This window comes from Cucurbita moschata, unplaced genomic scaffold, assembly GCF_002738365.1.
Source record: "Cucurbita moschata cultivar Rifu unplaced genomic scaffold, Cmos_1.0 Cmo_Scf00111, whole genome shotgun sequence".
NCBI classification, from domain to species: domain Eukaryota; kingdom Viridiplantae; phylum Streptophyta; class Magnoliopsida; order Cucurbitales; family Cucurbitaceae; genus Cucurbita; species Cucurbita moschata.
In genome coordinates this window covers 89,253-112,280 of record NW_019268627.1, presented here as the reverse complement: position 1 = coordinate 112,280, position 23,028 = coordinate 89,253, and the positions used below count along the sequence as shown (strand labels likewise).

Here is a 23,028-nt window from a genome sequence, read left to right as displayed (position 1 = left end):
GAGACGAAAGGAAGATCAGATTCGAAGTTTACGAATCGAAGAGAAAGTGGATCTGAGTTCTACACGCTTTCATTTTCAAAAGCTTCGCTTGCCTACGGTACTTTATTCAGGATGTGCAACAATACGGTCATCTCTCAGCCATGTATAGAGAATTCCTTGATCATTTCCTTGGTGGATAACACAAATGAAATCGCTTCCCTGACCGCCCATCTTATGAGTCCATTCTTGTCTTGTTCGTTTTTTGTACTATTTTATACCTCTCTCGATTGATAGAAAGACGTTTGGGAGTTGGGAGGGCCTATCGTGATGGAACTTTCCTTTTCACAGTAGGCAAAGGTAAAGTGGGAGCTGCATATGTCCACGATGATCAAGGCAGAGCGACTTCTTCTTTAAAAGAGGTTGGTTTTATCGAAACTGTTAGATCCGCTTTCGTTAAAGAAAAAATAGGAGCTCTTGGTTTGGCCGATGTCGATTCGTATGGCAATGCAGACTCGACTCTGGATGAGGATTCCGCTTTTCATACTGCTGTTATGAGCCGAAAGAGCTGGTAAGCTATCTCGCTAAACAAAAGGAAAAAGCACGTACGGGTTGACCTTGTTACAGGGGGCGGGGGCCAGCCAAAGAAGGTCAGTCGGACTAGGTTAGGACCCTTGATCCGGTTTAGCTAGGTTCTTCCATGCGAGAATGTATGCGTATCGGTATCCTCTTTTAGAACAGTTGCTTCCTCTTTTTGTTTATACGTTTGGAGAAACCTGCTAAGCTCGCCTTTCTTACCAGTTGTGATTCAATCTTTCAGCTCAAACTTTCCTATTGTCCGACGGAAAAGGTAGGAGTACGATTACCTTTTCCTTTTCTTGTCCGAGCCAAGTGATCATTCAGTTTCTACCAAAAAGTTTGCTATCTATTAGTTGTCGTAATCGAATGTATTTCTCATTTCATGTTAGCTCCTCCAAGAGCTTCTTGGTCCGTAGTAGACGAAACCTTGGACTTCTATCGGACTTATAGCATTGCATGGTGAGCTCGCCGTTGAGGGTTGACCTTACAGGAGATCAAGCAGCCTTTCTTTCCCTACCTGGTATGCTTTCCCGCTTATCGTGCAACTAGCCAACTAGCCAGAGAGAGGGAGAGGGATCATGTCAATCAATTTGTATGTGCATTTTGTCCGTCCTGTACTTGCCTGCTTAGCTTTCTTAGCCAATATCTCCGGTTTTCCCCGAACCAAGAGGTCCTGCTTATCCATACCCAACAGTCACACTTTTCAACCGAAAGACTGATTTTTTCATAAAGTCGGTTCATAGATCAAGAAAGTTTTAAAATAAATTAATTTTTTAGTTTAAAATAAATTGATTTTTTAGTTTTAATTTTAGTCCTAAATTAATTTTGATGTGGTGTTATGTATTTTAATAAAATTAATATTAACTTAATCCACAAAAATTTGTATTTTTTTTTTAAATTATAATCTAAATTAATAAAAATACCATTGAACTTTGCACTTTATCTAAAAAAAATACTCATAATTTTTTTATAAAAAAAATACGGTTGAATTTTCAAAAAAAAAAAAAAAAGCTTCAAAACTACTCTTTAACTTTCAAAAAGTGTTAAAAAAATTATAGATGGGAAAAAATTGAAGGTTATTTTAGGGGAGGTTTTCAAGATCAGTATAAGATCCTAAAAACATAACAAGAAGTAATATCCTAGCTTAAGGTCAGAACCTACTATTAGGCTACTTACTAAGTTTTACTCACTCCAGAGAGTTGGTCATGGATGAGAGCGGCCTTTGGAGTGTGGGCCATGGACTAACCTCTATTTTTAATCTAGTATTTTTTGTTCTTGTTTTGAGTTTGCTTCTTATTTTGTGTTTGTAATGAGTATGTATATGTATCACCCAAAAATGAAGGAAATTATCTCCCATAAGAATAAGCCACTCGTGAAAGACCCAAAGGATAGAAAGGAAAAAAAAAATTAAAGGATTAAGTAAGAACAAACGACTTAGTCAAGTCACTCGTGTACCCTAACAAGTGATTTCAAGGGGTTAAAAGGCCTTTTAAAAAGGATTGGAAAGGAAAAAGTCAATCAAAAAGGTAAAAAAGTCATTTTATCAATTATCAAGAATCTTTCCGGATTTGTAATTCTTTATGTAGAAGGAATCTCAAGATTCAAAAAAAAAGGAAAAATGATAAAAAAGATATGAGATATTTGTAGAAAAATTATGGATTTTTCAAGAAAAATAATAATAAAATATTCGAGAAGTGGCAAATTACCAAAATACCCCTGGAAGAATGGATAATTACAGAAATGCCACTCTAATTTTAATTAGAGCATCTACCGTGGCCATCCGAGCAAAATCTTTCGAACTGAAATCTCAACCGTCGGATCTCCTACAAAATTTTATATGATCTAGAACGAACACGCACGAATTATCACATCCAATGACTAGTATTCAAAGTCAAGGTCGGTAAGGCTATGATCGGAGTTGATATCTCCAAAAAATTATCCAGAAAGTTCGATCTCTAAATAAGGAAGATTTTGGAGCTCTCAATGTCAGTTTAAGCTCCTTCTATATGGTCGAAAGTAGGAGCAACAATACGGAATAAGAATCGAGAAAGGTCGATCCACCAATTGAAGGCAATAAGCGTTTAGATTGTGGGTCTCCTACTCTCAGATTTCTTCCAAATTCGAGAGCAATCCTCCACCATTTCTCTTCAAACTTCTAAATAACGAAGAATCTAGAGCTCTCAATGTCGGTTTAAGCTCCTCCTATAAAGTCTGAAGTAGGAGCAATAATACGGAATAAGAATCGAGAAAGGTCGATCCCCCAATCGAAGGCAATAAGCGTTTAGATTATGGGTCTCCGACTCTCAGATCTTCCAAATTCGAGAGCAATCCTTCACCATTTCTCTTCAAACTTATTCCTAAAGTTTCTCAACAAGATTACCCACAAGTTCTATGAAGGAATAGAGTGCTGAAAGTGCCCAGAAACCATTCCCTCAATTCAATCCGCCATTGAAGAACTTCAAGAAAAACTTAAAAATCCAATCTGAGGATACATGATGACTCGTCGAGAAAGAATGATTCCAATCAGTTTCTGCACCTCCAAGGAAGCATTCCAATTAGTTTCTGCACCTCCAAGGAATGCTTCCATAGAAGACCACGAAGAAAAATAACCTCGAGAGCGTGCCAAATTGAAGGAAATAGGTTTCAAAATTAAATTGGGGATAAGAGTCAAAATTCCTATTTACGATCTCTTTTCCTTCAAATTAAGGATTCCTCTAGCTTCAGAGGAAGAAGTTGAGTAAACTTGATGAAGGAATCGAGAGCTGAGACGTCGTAGAACAAGCTACCCGCGAGATTAAAAATTTGGCGTTTCGAGTGAGTTGCATACCGAGAACGATTTTTAGAAATTAAGGTCCTACACTCAAAGACGTTCCTCCAAACCAATTCCTTTAGCCTGAAGATAGGATATGGAGGGGTTCAATAAAGAAATAGTGCCTTGAAACCCCTAGAATTGGCTACCCAATAAGAAATCCTTTGTTTTATCTCCAGCGATAAATCAGATTTTGGATGAACTTTGGTAGCGAATATCTTAGGCTACAATCCACGAGAAGTTATCAAAAAAATCCCTAGCCCTTTCTTGTAACATCCATCTTTAAGTTTCACGAAGAAATCAAGGAGAGGAACGCTGTAAATGTGGCTGTACAGGCCGAGTTTGAGATGGCAGCGATGCGAAAAATGCGCATCTTCTTCCTATTCAGAGGAAGAAAACGATGATACGGCCAGTTCAACTAAATTGTCCAAATCAACTCAAAATTTGACATTTTCTCAGGTTTTCTTAGTAGATCTTATTTTATGAAATGTTGTATGAATCCTTATCCCGAGAGGTTATATAATTTAATGGAGTTTGGGAGTTATTGGAAAACTTTAGTTAGCGAGAGAAAATGCTCATCACCATCCATATGAGTTTACCTCCTAGGATAACTAAAGTGGTATCCCTGAAAGAATAGATTCCCCAGATGTACCCTTGGTCTCTAATAGATACTAGGTGCACAATATCATGCTGGGCTATTCCTAAGAACTTATAAGTTCCAAGCTTGACCCAAGACGTTATGCACAAACCTAGGATCACAAGAATCCAAGAAAACACCTAGGTTAATGCAAACATCATGCTTAACAAGTTGCTAGGATCCATGCCTGAAGTAACCATTATCTCACTTCACGAAGTGTACCGCGAGGCCCCTATTTCTCTTTAGGTGGGATGCTATGGTATATGTACCATGAGCAGGATTCCATGATGAACTTATTATCTCTCTCACCTAAATGAGATGCCACGATTATGGCGTTCAATCATGCTAGTTATATTATTGGTTCGAATATGTCTTGTGTTTTCGCTCCTTATTCTGTGTTTTCGCATCAAGGTCATTTCTTAAAGGTCCTACGGGAGTTGAACCCAAGTCGTTGGATTCAAAGTCCAAAGTGCTAACCACTACACCATAAAACCCCTTGTAAGAATTTATTTTGGAATGGTTTTCCTATTTTATGCAGATTCCACAAGAAGAGAGATCCTATCATGAGTCAAACTCAAGTTATTGGATTCAAAGTTCTAGAGCTGTTTTATCTAACTCGTTGTGATCTTGAGCATCTTTAGAGTGGTTGCAAAAGTAACCCTCCTGTGTTGATTAAAGCTCTTGGAGAACATGTAATTTTATATATTTCTTATAGTTAATTTATATATTGTTGTATATTACAAACAAATTGAAATAATACTTTACATCCTAGTCTTTCTTTCTTCCGTGCAAAACTTAACATGAAAACTATATTATTTCAATATTCACTCGAGAAACAATGGGTGAAAACTATATTATTTCAAACCCTCCATTATTGATTCTACTTTGCGTGAAAATGCTTCCACTAAATCATGTTACTAACTAGTTGGTTTGGTTCGGTTCAATTCTTAGGTCCACTAGATTGAATCGACATAGCTCAATTAATTTCTTGATAATATAAAAATCATAAGTTTCTTAAATTACATTAACTTAAAAGTTTAACCCCTAATTTTTTTATTTAGAATGTTTAGCTTTGTGCCTAGTTGATCTCTAAATGCTTAGAAGTATCTAATAAGACGTCTATTTAAAGAACTTTTCTCTATAAAAGATGTAAGACTTCAGGTTTATTATTAAGGAATTTCAAATGAGTGATTTGATACATAGAGGACAAAATATTTATTTGTTTCAAATATCTTATGTTGACCATTCTTTTTCTAATGGCATTAGTTGAATCTCATTAATAACAATATCCCAAAACTCAGGTAAAGATGATATCAAAATTAATACTTTAATTTCATCTTCAAAATTTATTTCCACTTAACTCAGTTCACTGATAATCATCATAGTCACCTATACACAAATATTTACAACCTTAAAAGGTAAAATTATAACGAGTACAAGAGAAAAGTGCTTAAAATAGTTTCAAAATATAGAAAAAAAAAAGTAGGAATTGGTCAAAGTCAACATCCATGGATCACTTATATAGCACAACACAGATGAGGGTAACATTTTTTTATTTCTCTACTCTATTAGGCCCTTTGGTTTATTGGCTTTACAGCTTATGGCATAGCACAACACAGATGAGGGTAACATTTTTTTATTTCTCTACTATATTAAGCCCTTGATTTATTGGCTTTACAAGATGGAGACATAAAGTTTTCTATGTTTAAAATAAATTTAGTGGATTGTTTTCTGGTTAACATGAGTACCATCAAAACTTATTTATTTATTTGAAATGTTTGAGTTTACAATTTACATGTTTTCATTTTTCTACTTTGTCTGCCTGCATTTAGAAATGAAGCAAAATTAGTCTGAGGGTTTTAGGCAGATTGTTATAATTCTAATTTTTAACTTAAAAAAAAATAGTCTGGTTGTCACGCTTAAAACTACCCTATAGGCATAATAGACCTATTATCCTTCCACCAATAGGAGCAAAGGGCAACGTTACTATGTGAAACTAGTTTCATGCCATTTATTCAGCAATAAGGGTGTTAGAATGCATTTGGAAATGAACCCATATTTAAAAAATTTAGATAAAATAGAAAATAATTGTTATCTCACAAAGGGCAACGTTACTATGTGAAACTAGTTTCATGCCATTTATTCAGCAATAAGGGTGTTAGAATGCATTTGGAAATGAGCTTAAAACTACCCTATAGGCATAATAGACCTTGATATGAACCAAGAGACATCAATCATACAATATGCTTCAATGAAGATGTGGAGAAAAGGTTATAAAAAATAATCAAAAGATGTTTCAATTCATGCTACATTGAAGAAGAATAAAGTTTGATTGTTGTAAATTTTGGGTGGGTTATAATTTAGAGTAATTTAGAGTTATTGTATTTTAAGACTTTTTATTTAATTTCGGTTACATTTACATAATGGCTAATTATGGCCATAAAGTGTGAATGTTACAACTTTTGGAATGCCTTCAATAGTTTCATTTTGAGGCTATATAAAGCCATGTTTGTTGTATTTGTAAGGGAGACTTAGAAGATATATCAAAAGAAGCATTTGTGCTTTTCTTTAGCCAATGGCTGAGTTTCTTTGCAACTCTATGTAGTTTAGGTTGCATGTAGAATCATTCAAGCTCGACATGATCAATCTTGCTTGTGGAGTGATTCGAATCTCAAACAAGTGTTCTTGTGTTGAGATATTTGATCAACAAGAATCATTCAAGCTAGACATGATCGATCTTGCTTGTGGAGTGATTCGAATCTCAATCAAGTGTTCTTGACTTGAGATATTCGATCGACAAGGTAATCCGAATCTTATTCCCCTTGTATTGATTCCTTATCGTATCAGACCTATTATCCTTCCACCAATAGGAGCAAAGGGCAACGTTACTATGTGAAACTAGTTTCATGCCAAGACCTATTATCCTTCCACCAATAGGAGCAAAGGGCAACGTTACTATGTGAAACTAGTTTCATGCCATTTATTCAGCAATAAGGGTGTTAGAATGCAAAGGGCAACGTTACTATGTGAAACTAGTTTCATGCCATTTATTCAGCAATAAGGGTGTTAGAATGCATAGGGCAACGTTACTATGTGAAACTAGTTTCATGCCATTTATTCAGCAATAAGGGTGTTAGAATGCATTTGGAAATGAACCCATATTTAAAAAATTTAGATAAAATAGAAAATAATTGTTATCTCACAAAGGGCAACGTTACTATGTGAAACTAGTTTCATGCCATTTATTCAGCAATAAGGGTGTTAGAATGCATTTGGAAATGAACCCATATTTAAAAAATTTAGATAAAATAGAAAATAATTGTTATCTCACATTATCAAGCTCAACCAGATATTAATTTACATATATATTTACATTATATTCAAAATAGAGTGAGTACAAGACTCAGTAAGTAGCCTAATTGTAGGTTTTTAACCATGTTCTAAAATAAAAGGGCCCAACCAGATTCGAACTAGTGACCTCTTAATCTGTAGTCAAATGCTCTACCACTAAGCTATGGACCCATTTTGCATGATTTCAACCTTAGTGACCCCTTCTAGAGTGTCAGTCCAAAAGCGTAAAAAGTGTCTATCCAAAATGAAAGGGTCCAACCAAGTTCAAACGAGTGACCGATCAAATTCTCTACCACTGAGCCATGGATCCATTTTGTAGGATTTTAACCTTAGTGACCCCTTAGACATAGTGTCGGTCCAAAAAGTGTAACAAATTTCTATCCAATATAGAAGGGCCCAACTAGGTTCGAATTGGTGACCTCTTGATCTGCAATCAAATGCTCTAACATTGAGCTATGGACCCATTTTGTAGGATCTCAACCTTAGTGACCCCTTCTACAGATTATCGGTCCAAAAGTGACCCTACCGAATTGGCTATGGACCAATTTTGTATAAATTGGTGGATTACCTATTGGGAATTAAACATAGGTCGTTAGATTTAAAGTCGAAAGTGCTAACCACTACATCATAGAACCACTTGTTAAACTTTATTTTTGCAGCGATTTTGATAAGCTTCAACAACGCTGGATTTTGCAAAGCTAGAGGTAGTAGTATCCTTACAGACTTTCACAAGGTGTTTTCACCTTCTTTTATAGGTAATTGAACTTTTGAGTCTATGATTGGTTGGATTAGTATGAGTTTGAGAAGACAGAGGAGAGAAGAGAGTTTGTTAGAAACTCTCCCATAGGTAATCTCCCAAGGTGTTTTCAACTTCTTTTATAGGTAGAATTTTAAAATCACAACAAAATTTACTTTTATCTAGCAAAATTATTTTTTGTTTGAAACAAGATTCTTCCCTTTTTTTTCTAAAACTAAATTTTACTCTAGAATAGATTTTAATAGTTTTTTTAATTCAATTTTCTTTAAAATTTGTGTACACAGGTACAATGGAAATAATATATATATATATATATTTTTTTTACTATTTTGTAATTTGTATGGTATTATTGGAGGCTTTGGAATGAAATATGATAATTGATTCTTTGTCCTCTTTGACAATTTTAGATACCTCCATATCCGATATTTGATGCATCACGTTTCATTATGAGATTTGCCCTTGGGTCAATAAGACTTAAGCAGAGAGTTTATTTGACTAATGATTGGATTTTTTTTTTTTTTTTTTTTGTTGTAGAGATATCCCTTCCAAATCAAGATTTTGTATTATTTTGAAGACACTCATCAAGACATTTGTAAATGTGCCTGATATCTTGAAGGATACAAGACACGTAATTGAGAGAACCTAAAATTTTTTTGAAGTTGGCTTTTCTAGGATACGTCATTACCAAAGTTTGAGACAAAGACCATTGGATGGGTTTTAATAAGGCTCAAATAAATTTAAAATCCAAGAAAACGGATCTGAGTTTGATATTATTTAAGTTTGGGTATGGACACAACTAGCTGATTTCTTTTGATTACATTAATGAATGTATGTAGATGTTTAAAGTGCTGATCTTAATGGTTTTAGAAAATATCAACACATCATCAATATAAACTATCGAAATTTTTTGAAAGGATTGAAAATATCATTCATAATCTTCTGAAATTCGGATGGAGCGTTTTTTAGCCTAAATGGCATGACGTTCCTCTCATATTTTCTAAATTGGACATTAAATGCTATTTTATATTTGTCCTTTTAAGAAATTAGAATTTTCCGAAATCCCAATTTCATGTCGAATTTTATAAAAACATTTGACTCTAAATTCTTTTTATCAAATCATTTTTGTTTTGGATTGGATATCTTATTTATTCTAAAACCTTATTCAAAGGTTTGTAGTTAATTACCAGTATCAGAATTTCTGGTTTCTTTTCACCATGTTAATCTAAAATGTTAGACATGACCACATGCTCTTTGAAGACCTTATCAGCTTCTCCTCTGCAAAATATCACCTAAAATGTCATTTGATGCTTTTGGACTTAACCCTAGGGTTCTATTTACAGTGAACTTGTGATAATTTTTGTCAGATTATATATTTAAATACCTAATATATTAAGATATAATATCTTATTTAAATAATATTAAAATGTCGTAGAATATCATAATAATATTTGTTTAATTAATATGAATCGCATTCAAATTTCAAATATATATTTTTATTTAATGTTTATGATACACATCAATTATTTTAATATTTGACATATAAAATACGTTAATATGTTTTGATATTATACTTCAAGACTATAGGAACTTCCTCAAAGGACCTGAGAGTTACATTGGCCCACAATGCATCTCATGGACGATGCAAGACTATGGTGGCGCTTGAAGGTGAATTGTATAAAAAACTGGTCATGCACAAAAAAATCATGGGAAGACCATTGATGGAATTGAAGCAATTGGCGCTCCCCTGGATGGGTTTTCAATCAAAGACCTAATGTTTGATGTTGACTCTTTTGAAGAAAGAGCTACAGAATAGAACAACAAGAAACGTGGCGGTAGCTCTGAGAACTCTATCACACACATAAAAAAACGTGTCGAAGAGTTAGACATTACACAGAAGATCTGGCTTTCATCGAGGAGACCCAAGTTTGATTCTCGACAGTGAAATTTTATTTTCTTATTTCTTTTATTTTATAGTTTCATCTTTTGTCACCAATTATATTTAAACTTTACTTAGGTTTGAGAAGCACTATAATGGATGAGTTCAATAGTATCTTAAATTCAAAAGACTTTTATGAACTTGGTTTGAGAGGCACTATAATGGTCAAGTTCAATAGTATCCTAGATTAAAAAGACTTTTATGAACTGTGAACCTTTAATAGTGTTATGTCATAGATATTTGGTTCAATTTCAACAATGAGGTTGACGTCATTCAAATGGTTAATGTGATAATCCGGTCATTCTCAAGGCCTCTTTTGTTGAACGCCATCATGGCTGAGATGACTGAGATGAGCACCAGAGTGAGGGTCGTAGAGAACCACACCCCAAGCCAAGCTCATGATGGGCTTAACAAACTGAAAATCCAAAAACACAAACCCTTAAATGGGAACCCGGATGCTAAGGAATTAAAAAACTTTATTTTTGACGTAGAACAATACTTGAAGGTTACAGGAACTTGCTCATAGGACCTAAGAGTTAAGTTGGCCACAATGCATCTCATGGACGGTGGCGCTCGAAGGTGGATGATATAAAAAATGGGTCATGCACCCTAAACTCATGGGAAGACCGTTGATGGAATCGATGCAATCGACGCTCCCCTTGATGGGTTGCCAATTAAAGACCTGACGTTTGATATTGACTCTTTTGAAGAAAAAGCCACACGATCGAACACCTCGAAATGTTGCGATAGCTCTAAGAACTCTATCATACGACCTGAGAGTTGAGGGCTATAGGAACTTTCTCATACGACGTGAGAGTTAGGTTAGCCGCAATGCATCTCATGGACGATGCAAAACTAGGGTAGTGCTCGAAGGTGAATGGTATAAAAAATGGGTCATGCACCATAAACTCATGGGAAGATCGTTGGTGGAATCGATCCAATCGACGCTCCCCTAGATGGGTTGCCAATCAAAGACCTAACATTTGATATTGACTCTTTTGAAGAAAGAGCCACACAATCGAACAGCTTGAAACGAAGAAAGAGCCACACAATCGAACAGCTTGAAACTTCGCGGTAGCCCTGAGAACTCTAACACACACAGGGAAGGACGTGTCGAAGAGTTAGACATTAAGTAAAAGATCATGCTAAAACTCTTCAACGATCAAACAAAAGACTTCAGGACATTAACACAAAAAAGCCATTGTCGTCTAGCGGACAGGATATCTGGCTTTCACCCAGGAGACCTAGGTTCATCTCGGCAATGGAATATTATTTTCTTATTCCATTTTATTTTACAGTTTCGATCTTAGATTAAAAAGACTTTTATGAACTTCGTATCTCGGCAATGGAATATTATTTTCTTATTCCATTTTATTTTACAGTTTTTATCTTAGATTAAAAAGACTTTTATGAACTTCGTATCTCGGCAACGGAATATTATTTTCTTATTCCATTTTATTTTACAGTTTCTATCTTTGATTAAAAATACTTTGTTCAATTTCAAATGGTTAATGCGATAATCCAGTCGTTTTCGAGGTCTCTCTTGTTGAACGACATCATGGTTGAGATGAGAAGGTGATTCAAATGGTTAATGCGATAATCCAGTCGTTTTCGAGGTCTCTCTTGTTGAATGACATTATGGTTGAGATGAGCACCCGAGTGAGTTTGGCAAGTTGGGCTGTAGAGAACCACACCTCAAACCAAGTTCATGTGGGCTTAGCAAACTTAAAATCCAAGAACACAACCCCTTAAAGGGAAACCGGGATGCTAAGGAATTAAAAAGCTTTATTTTTGACGTAGAACAATACTTGAAGGTTACTGGAACTTGCTCATAGGACCTAAGAGTTACGTTGGTCGCAATGCATCTCATGGACGATGCAAAACTATGGTGGCGCTTGAAGGTGAATGGTATAAATAATGGGTCATGCACCATAAACTCATGGGAAGACTGTTGATGGAATCGATGGAATCGACGCTCCTCTGGATGGGTTGCCAATCAAAGACCTGACGTTTGATGTTGACCCTTTTGAAGAAAGAGCCACACGATCGAACAGCTCGAAACATCGCGATAACTCTGAGAACTCTATCACACACATGAAAGAACGTGTCGAAGAGTTAGACATTACTCAAAACATCATAGTAAAACTCTTCAGCGATTAGACAAAAGACTTTAGGACAACTACACCAAAAATTCATTGTTGTCCAACGGTTTGGATATTTGGCTTTCACCTCGGACATTCTGGTTTGATTCTCTGAAATTGAATATTATTTTCTTATTTCTTTTTATTTTATAGTTTCATCTTTTGTCACCAATTATATTTAAAGTTTACCTCATTTTGAGGGGCACTATAATGGTCAAGTTCAATAGTATCTTAGATTAAAAAGACTTTTATGAACATTGTACCTATGTTAGTGTTATGTTATAGATATTTGTTTCAATTTCAACGAGTGGAGTTGAGGTGATTCAAATGGTTAATGCGATAATCCGGCTATTTTCGAAGTCTCTCTTGTTGAACACCATCATGGTTTAGATGAGCACCCGAGTGAGTTTGACAAGGAGACCCGAATTTAAACTTTACCTACGTTTGAGAGGCACTATAATGGTAAAGTTCAATGGTATTTTAGATTAAAAAGACTTTTATGAACTTTGTACCTTTGTTAGTGTTACTTTGTACCTTTGTTTGTGTTATGTTATAGACATTTGGTCAAGTTCAACAAGTGGGGTTGAGGTGATTCAAATGGTTAATGTCACTTTATTTGATTAAAATTGTTAATGTGATAATCCAGTTGAATAGTTACAGGTTATTTCCAAGGTCTCTCTTATTGAATGCCAACAAGGCTGAAATGATTGAGATGAGCACCGGAGTGATTTGACAAAATTGAAATAAAATCAAATAAAATCACTAAAAAATATCAATAAAATAGAAAAAAAAATTTGAAAAAAAACTAGCCTTATGACACTTCCTTCGACTCGAAGGGCGGTAAATAAAGGATTCCTTCGCCCAAGACCCATGATCCAACTCCCAACATGGAAATGATAAGCTATAGAATCATTCTAAGAACCTCAATGGATGGGTTACAAACTCACATTACCAATCTCGACAACTGGACGTGTCATCGGCGTTAGAAGAACGACCGCATCAGAGCAAGTCAGGAGGATAGAAGATCCCGTTGAAGGATGATAGACCAATCGTAATCTTCAGCCCAACGAGCCAAGCTTTTGTAGAAGCAAGAACCCTTGTATTAAAGAAATTAACACCTTCTTATACAAAATTTGGATCAACCAAGAGATAAAGCTAGAATTAGATGATGAGATTCAAGATTGAGAAACAAGATTTGGAACCTTTTTCTAAATTGAGTCACTTCACCATCGAACTTGATCAAGGCTTGATTGAATGATTGAGATGCAATCTACCACAAGAATTGCATGAAACTTAGAAATGACAAAGATATGCTCAGATTTCTACAAGGGGGATCGTCTCAACTTGAGAGATCAATTTCATTGATCACAAATATGCTTTTACATAATAATTTGTGGGTATTTATAGTCTCCCAACAAAAGAAGTTAGTGGCCGTGATTTAATCTCGATCCCTTTAAATCTCCACACAAGACGAAGTCAATTTGAGCATTACAAACTTTATGAAATTAAAATAATAAATAAATTTTTCTAACCACTCATGAAATGATGCTTGCAACTTCATCCACTGCTTCATCCGTCCAAATATTTACTTTTGAATATCCAAATGGTCTTGACTCAAAAGAATTAGCTTGTAACACATGAAATGATGGTTGAACCTAGCCTATCCAATTTTGTAGATGAAGTATGAATGCTTGTTGAATCTTCTTGGCGTTGGGTTATGTAATAGGTCCAATTGGAACACCGTGATTCTTATCATCATCCCCCTCTTCAAAAGGATTCGTCCTCGAATCAGAAAAATCATCACCTACATCAAAAGAACTCAACTCAGCAACATTGAAAGTAGAATGTACACCGTGATTCTTATCATCATCCCCCTCTTAAGGATTCGTCCTCGAATAAGAAAAATCATCACCTACATCAAAATGACTCAATTTGGCAACATTAAAAATAGAATGTATTGACAATTATACGAGAACTTCAATTTTATTGTTCCATGCAATAAAATGAGTCATTTTACTAAATGTCTTATGGAGCAATAAAATGAGTCATTTTACTAAATGTCTTATGGAGCATTTATAGTCAAATAAAGAATTCTTATAGAGCATTTATAGTCAAATAAATAATTAGGAATCCAGACTATCTTTAGATCTATAGACCCACTCCCACTCCCAATTCAGCTATCCATGCTAACATTAAAATGAAAATTGATCAGTAAAATTATTTACGCTAATTCATTTAAATTTTAAAAAGAAATCATCTCTAAATTTAGATAAGATATAAGTTATACTACTTGGATGAGGTGTGGTGAAGGTCGAACGATCACGTGATCTTTGAATCTTCAATATTACGGTTGAATCTTCAATATTACGGTCTCCCAACTAAGCTATCCCCTATAACATAATCAGGTGTGGTGAAGGTCAAACGAACACGTGACCTTTGAATCTTCAATATTACGGTCTAAATTTAGATAAGATATAAGTTATACTACTTGGATGAGGTGTGGTGAAGGTCGAACGATCACGTGACCTTTGAATCTTCAATATTACGGTTGAATCTTCAATATTACGGTCTCCCAACTAAGCTATCCCCTATAACATAATCAGGTGTGGTGAAGGTCAAACGAACACGTGACCTTTGAATCTTCAATATTACGGTCTAAATTTAGATAAGATATAAGTTATACTACTTGGATGAGGTGTGGTGAAGGTCGAACGATCACGTGACCTTTGAATCTTCAATATTACGGTTGAATCTTCAATATTACGGTCTCCCAACTAAGCTATCCCCTATAACATAATCAGGTGTGGTGAAGGTCAAACGAACACGTGACCTTTGAATCTTCAATATTACGGTTGAATCTTCAATATTACGGTCTCCCAACTAAGCTATCCCCTATAACATAATCAGGTGTGGTGAAGGTCAAACGAACACGTGACCTTTGAATCTTCAATATTACGGTCTCCCAACTAAGATATCCCGTGTAACATTGAAAATGAAAATTTTGAAATTTTAAAAAGAAATAATCACTGAATTCATAAGTAAAATTATTTACGCTAATTCATTGAAATTTTAAAAAGAAATCATCTCTAAATTTAGATAAGATAGTAAGTTATACTACTTGAATGAGGTGTGGTGAAGGTTGAACGACCACGTGACCTTTGAATCTTCAATATTACGGTTGAATCTTCAATATTACGGTCTCCCAACTAAGCTATCCCCTATAGCATAATCAGGTGTGGTGAAGGTCAAACGAACACGTGACCTTTGAATCTTCAATATTACGGTCTCTTCAATATTACGGTCTCCCAACTAAGCTATCCCCTGTAACATTAAAAATAAAAATTCATAAGTAAAGCTATTTCCACTCAAATAATAATCAACTAAACAAGTGCGGTGAACGTGAATCAAACACGTGACCTTTGAATCTTCAATATTACGGTCTCCCAACTAAGCTATCCCCTGTAACGTAGAAAATAAAAATTCATAAGTAAAGCTATTTCACTCAAATAATAATCAACTAAATAAGTGCGGTGAACGTGAATCAAACACATGACCTTTAGATCTTCAGTCTGACGCTTTCCCAACTGAGCTATCCCCGCAATCATTAGAAATGAAAATTCATCAGTAAAGATATTTTCATTGATTCATTGAGATTTTAAAAAAGAAATAATGACTAATTTTTTATTGAATAGTCAGGTTATGCAAATAGAAACAGGTGCGGTGAACGGGGAGATCGAACACGTGACCTTCAAATCTTAAATCTGACGCTCTCCAAACTGAGCTATCCTCGCTAACATTAAAAATAAAAGTTTTTAAGTAAAGATATTTCTGCTAATTAATTGAAATTTTAGAAAGAAATGATCACTAATTTTAAATTTAATAGTCAAATTGTGCAACGTGAACCATGTGTGGTTAACGTGAATCGAGCACGAGACCTTCAGATTTTCAATCTAACGCTCTCTCAACTGAGCTATCCACACTAACGTTAAAAATAAAAATTCATCAGTAAAGGTATTTTCGCTAATTCATTGAAATTTTAAATAGAAATAATCACTAATTTTTAATAAGATATTCAAGTTATCCAACTTGTATAAGGTGCGGTGAACTAGAACACTTTAGGTATTTCCGATAATTCATTGAGATTTCAGAAAGGAATAATGACTAATTTTAGATTGAATAATCGAGTTATGCAACTAGAATTAGGTGCGCTGAACGTGGAGATCAAACACGTGGCCTTTAAATCTTCAGTCGGATGCTCTCCCAATAGAGCTATCCCTGCTAATATTAAAAATGAAAATTCATAAGTAAAGGTATTTCCGCTAATTCATTATGTTTAAAAAAGAAATAATCACTAATTTTAGATTGAATAAGCAAGTTATGTTTTTAGATTGTATAGTCACATAATAAACTTGTATTAGGTGCGTTGAATAGGGATAAAACACGTGTGACTTTCAAATCTTCAGTCTAACAATCTTCCAACTGAGCTACTCTTGCTAACATTAAAAATGAATATTCATCAGTAAAGGTATTGGGTACACTTCTGGAAATTCAACAAAAGGCAATAGTATTAGACCGAGATGCCAGATTTAAATCTCGCTTCTGGAAAATTCAACAAAAGACATTGGGTACGCAGTTGTAGTACGACATTCCACCCATAAAAAGATGGTCAAATAGAAATGCTCAAGCAAATATTTGAAGACATGTTGAGGGTATATGTGATGGATTTTGCAGGAAGTTGGGATAAGTACCTACCCCTTATGAAATTCGCTTATAATAATACTTGCCAAGTCACCATACAAATGGCCACATACGATGTTCTCTATGGACGAAGATTTCGATCCCCTATCTTTTGGGAAGAAGGGGAGCAAACGACAACTATTGGGCCAGAGCTGGTGCAAATTACCAACGCCGCAATCCAGAAGATTAAAGCTAGGATACAAACCGCACAAAGTTGAGAGAAAAGCTATGCAGACCTAATGATACGATAAGGAATCAATACAAGGGGAATAAGATTCGGATTACCTTGTCGATCGAATATCTCAAACCAAGAACACTTTGTTTGAGATTCGAATCACTCCAGAAGCAAGATCGATCATGTCGAGCTTCAATGATTCTTGTTGATCAAATATCTCAAACACTTGTTTGAGATTCGAATCACTCCACAAGCAAGATTGATCATGTCGAGCTTGAATGATTCTACATGCAATCTAAACTACATAGAATTGCAAAGAAACTTAGCCATTGGCTAAAGAAAAGCACAAATGCTTCTTTTGATATATCTTCTAAGTCTTATTACAAATACAACATAGATGGCTTTATATAGCCTCAAAATGAAACTATTAAAGGCATTCCAAAAGTTGTAACATTCACACTTTATGGCCATAATTAGCCATTATGTAAATGTAACCGAAATTAAATAAAAAGTCTTAAAACACAATAACTCTAAATTATAACCCACCCAAAATTTACAACAATCAAACTTTATTCTTCTTCAATGTAGCATGAATTGAAACATCTTTTGATTATTTTGATAACCTTTTCTCCACATCTTCATTGAAGCATATTGTATGATTGATGTCTCTTGGTTCATATCATTCTCCACTTCTTCAAGAGGATTCGTCCTCGAATCTATTTGTGAAACTTTGCTGCAAAAAATAAGTTATGGAAATACAAAGGACCTCACAACACTCTCTCACGTGTATACACTCAAGGAATTTTAGGCCACTCTGTTTGCACTCATTTACACAAATGAAGCTCTCATTCTCACCTCTCAAAATTTTAAATAGAGCAAAGATTGAATTTTGAACTTTGGGTCGATTAAAAACTAAAAAGATGAAAATAAATAAAAATTAAATTGAGAAGAAACGCAAAGGAAACATATATCCGATCTTGAGCCTGAAGCTCTGATACCAAATGATAAGATAAGGAGTCAATACAAGGGGAATAAGATTCGGATTACCTTGTCGATCGAATATCTCAAACCAAGAACACTTTGTTTGAGATTCGAATCACTCCACAAGCAAGATTGATCATGTCGAGCTTGAATGATTCTACATGCAATCTAAACTACATAGAATTGCAAAGAAACTTAGCCATTGGCTAAAGAAAAGCACAAATGCTTCTTTTGATATATCTTCTAAGTCTTATTACAAATACAACATAGATGGCTTTATATAGCCTCAAAATGAAACTATTAAAGGCATTCCAAAAGTTGTAACATTCACACTTTATGGCCATAATTAGCCATTATGTAAATGTAACCGAAATTAAATAAAAAGTCTTAAAACACAATAACTCTAAATTATAACCCACCCAAAATTTACAACAATCAAACTTTATTCTTCTTCAATGTAGCATGAATTGAAACATCTTTTGATTATTTTGATAACCTTTTCTCCACATCTTCATTGAAGCATATTGTATGATTGATGTCTCTTGGTTCATATCACCTAAGGCGCAAGGACATGGAATTGTAGGTAGGGGATCATATATTCCTAAAGGTAGCACCCCATGAGAGGGGTGCTCAGGTAGGGTGAAAAGGGGAAGCGAAGCCCTAGGTTTATCCGTCCCTTTGAGATATTAGAAAGGATTGGATCTGTGGCCTATAGAATCGGGCAATGCCCAAACTTGTCTACAATACATAATATCTTTCATGTATCCATACAACGGAAGTATACCCTAGATCGTTCGCACGTACTGGCTCATGAAACTCTCTTCTTGAGAGATGACCTAACGTATAAAAAAGACCCGATTCAAATAATAGACAAGAAAGTCAAATGATTGAGAAACAAGAAAATCTCTCTTGTTAAGGTCCTATGGAAGAATCATAGAGTAGAAGAAGCCACTTGGGAAATAGAAGGCAAATAAGAACCTTGTACTCTGACTTATTTTAGAATAAGCACTTGGGATGACTGAAAGTTTTCAAAGGAGAGGAGAATTTGCAACACTCAAGGTCTCCAATAAGAGACCGTGTATAATCCATACTAGGTTGTATCTAGAAGCAAAGAACAAGTAAAATTGAAAAAACATTGATAAAATGGTACTTTTTCTAATTTTTATAAACTTCTCGACTCATTAAATTTTTTATAGAATAAGAATTACAAGGTGCTTAAAAAAGGAAAGCTCTGATCGGAGAAGACTTTTCTGGCAGAAGATTCAGAAAAATCAAGAATAAAATTATAGAAATTTTAGACGTTTCAATGGTAGTGGAAAATCCGTCTATAAATTATGAATTAGGGTAGACTATTAGGGGCAAGAAGCAAGCTTAATCGAGTACCCAATCGAGAGATACAAGTTTTTTGTTTTGGGGTATCGTGTTCATGGGTTTACCTCGAATTCAAGAACTATAGTCCACTATTCATTTCCAAATTTGTTCCTGCACCTTCTAAATAGGTTTACCCATAAGTTTAGTTTGGTGAAGGAAAGAGGTCCTCAAAGTGCTAGTAGGTTTTCACACGAATGAGTCCACGTTAGGTTACCCTCTAATGTTTTCCTAAGCTAAAACCTCAACTCCTAAAGCCTAACCCATGACATTATGTATAAACCTAGGTTCATCAATAATCCATATACCAAGTATCTAGAACTATGTGAATAACATGCTAAATAAGTTGCTAGGATCCATAGCCATAAGTAACCATTATCTGCATTATGATGTGTACTAAAAGGCCCCTATTCCTCTTTAGGTAGGATGTCCTGCAATATGTATCATGAGCTAGATGTTATGATAGGCCTACCTTTCCCATCTGTTAAACGAGATGTCCTGCACCACGATTTACCAGTAGGATTACATGATTATGATGACACCACTCATGTGTTCATGGGGAGAAAATTGAAGGTTATTTTCGAGGAAGGTTTTCAGGATCAGTATATGGTACATGACACGATGACCTTTAAGTTCTAAGATCCTAAAAACATAACAAGAAGTAATATCCTAGCTTAAGGTCGCGATTAAGAACCTACTAGTAGGTTACTAAGTTTTACTCACTCCATGTTTAGGATTTTTTTTTTTTCAAGTAACTAAGAGTTGGTCGTGGATGAGAGTGGACTTTGGAGTGTGGGCCATGGACTAACCTCTATTTTTAATCTAGTATTTTTTGTTCTTCTTTTGAGTCTGCTTCTTATTTTGTGTTTGTAACGGGTATGTATATGTAACACCCCAAAAATGAAGGAAATTAGCTCCCATAAGAATAAGCCACTCATGAAATACCCAAAGGATAGAAAGAAAAAAATTAAAGAATTAAGCAAGAACAAGGGACTTAGTCAAGTAACTCGTGTACCCTAACAAGTGATTTCAAGGAGTTAAAAGGCCTTTTGAAAAGGATTGGAAAGGAAAAAGTAAATGAAAAAGTTCGAAAAGTCATTTTATCAATTATCAAGAATCTTTACTGATTTGCAATTCCTTATCTTGAAGGAATCTCAAGATTCAAAATCAGTGAAAAATGATAAAAAAGCGATGAGAAATTTGTAGAAAAATTATAGATTTTTCGAGAAAAATAATAATAAAATATTCGAAAAGTGGCAAATTACTAAAATACCTCTAGAAGAATGGATAATTACAGAAATGCCACTCTAATTAGAATCAGAGCATCTACCGTGACCATCTGAGCAAAATCCTTCCAACTCAAATTTCAACCGTCGGATCTCCTAAAAAATTTGATATGATCTAGAACGAATACGCACAGATCATCACATCCAACGACTAGTATTCAAAGCCAAGGTCGGTAAGGATATGATCGGAGTTGATATCTCCGAAAAATTATCCAGAAAGTTTGATCTCTAAATAACAAAGATTCTGGAGCTCTCGATGTCTGTTTAAGCTCCTCCTATAAAGTCTGAAGTAGGAGCAACAATACGGAATAAGAATTGAGAAAGGTCGATCCCCCAATCGAACGCAATAAGCGTTTAGATTGTGGGTCTCCTACTCTCAGATTTCTTCCAAATTCGAGAGAAATCCTCCACCATTTCTTTTCAAACTTCTAAATAACGAAGAATCTAGAGCTCTCAATGTCGATTTAAGCTCCTCCTATAAAGTCTGAAGTAGGAGCAACAATACGGAATAAGAATCGAGAAAGGTCGATCCCCCAATCGAAGACAATAAGCGTTTAGATTATGGGTCTCCTACTCTCAGATTTCTTCCAAATTTGAGAGCAATCCTCCATCATTTCTCTTCAAACTTATTCCTACCGCTTCTCAACAAGATTACCCACAAGTTCTATGAAGGAATAGAGTGCTGAAAGTGCCTAAAAACCATTCCCCCAATTCAATCAGCCATTGAAGAACCTCAAGAAAAACTTGAAAATCTAATCCGAGGATACATGTTGATTCGTCGAGCAAGAATGATTCCAATCAGTTTCTGCACCTCCAAGGAATGCTTCCATAGAAGACCACAAAGAAAAATAACCTCGAGAGCATGTCGAATTGATGGAAATAGGTTTAGAAATTAAATTGGGGATAAGAGTCGAATTCCTATCTCCGACTCTTTTCCTTCAAATTAAGGATTCCTCTAGCTTCAGAGGAAGAAATTGAGTAAACTTGATGAAGGAATTGAGAGATGAAATATCGTAGAACAAGCTACCCAAGAGATCAAAAATCTGGCGTTTCGAGTGAGTTGCATACCGAGAATGATTTTTTGAAATTAAGGTCTTACACTCAAAGACGTTCCTCCAAACCAATTCCTTTAGCCTGAAGAAAGGATATGGAGGAGGTTCAATGAAGAAATAGGGCCTTGAAACCCCTAGAATCGGCTACCCAATAAGAAATCCTTTGTTTTATCTCCAACGATAAATCATATTTTGGATGAACTTTCGAAGCGAATATCTTAGGCTACGATCCACGAGAAGGTATCAAATCAATCCCTAACCCTTCCTTGTAATACCCATCTTTAAGTTTCACGAAGAAATCGAGGAGAGAAACGCTGTAAATGTGGCTGTACAGGCCGAGTTTTAAATGGCGGCGACGCAAAAAATGCGCATCTTCTTCCTGTTCAGAGGAAGAGAACGATGATATGGCCAGTTCAACTGAACTATCCAAGTCAACTCAAAATTTGACCTTTTCTCGGGTTTTCTCAATTTTAGCCCAATTTCAAACCGATTCTCCTAGAAAATCTTATGGTTTCAGAAAATAGACACAATAAGGAGTATGTGGAAGGAAATATGAAGTAATTCAGATACTGGAAGCTTAAGAATGGACGTCCCAAACGTCGACGACGAGGCAAGTAGCCACCTTGGACTTTTGGTTAATAAATACTTGTAGAAATCGCTTGGATTTTCATATGAACCCTAAACCAAGTATGAATTAAGGATATATGAAAGAGAAACCCAAAGAACCGTGAGTTAAGACCCTGAACCGATTAAATAGCTCGAGATTTAAGTAACATTAAAATAACCCACTATATGAGCTTTGCTGCCTATCAAATTTTAATACTGAGCATATTATAGTATGTTGAGGTTAGATGTGAAATTTTGTGGTCATTGGATAAGGATAAGTAGGTAAACCAAGAAACGGTGTAAAATGACCATAATGCCCCTAAGGTAATTTACCTTCGGTTCATGACCTAGATGACCTTCAAATGCTATGAAATTCATCAGTAGATCTTATTTTATGAAGTGTTATATGAATCCTTATCCCAAGAGGTTTATATAAGGTAATGAAGTTTGGGAGTTATTGGGAAACTTTAGTTAGCGAAACCAAGATATGGGAGAAAATGCTCATCACGATCCATATGACCTTTGCCATGAATTACGATGTTTATAAGTTTTGTAGTCAATGTTACCAATGTTTGCTGCACACAAAAAAAGATAGGGATATTAAATTTTAAGTCACTTTTGGAAAGTATGGTGGATA

At 35.1% G+C, this 23,028-nt stretch overlaps 3 non-coding genes across 3 annotated transcripts; all 3 read right to left on the bottom strand.

Annotated features, from left to right (window-relative positions):
- Positions 1–4,424: 4,424 nt before the first annotated feature.
- Positions 4,425–4,495, bottom strand: TRNAQ-UUG. Its single transcript has one exon. It is a non-coding gene; the product is annotated as a tRNA-Gln (tRNA).
- A 2,956-nt stretch (positions 4,496–7,451) lies between these two features.
- On the bottom strand, positions 7,452–7,523 carry TRNAC-ACA. Its single transcript has one exon. It is a non-coding gene; the product is annotated as a tRNA-Cys (tRNA).
- An 8,189-nt stretch (positions 7,524–15,712) lies between these two features.
- On the bottom strand, positions 15,713–15,785 carry TRNAF-GAA. Its single transcript has one exon. It is a non-coding gene; the product is annotated as a tRNA-Phe (tRNA).
- Positions 15,786–23,028: the final 7,243 nt, after the last annotated feature.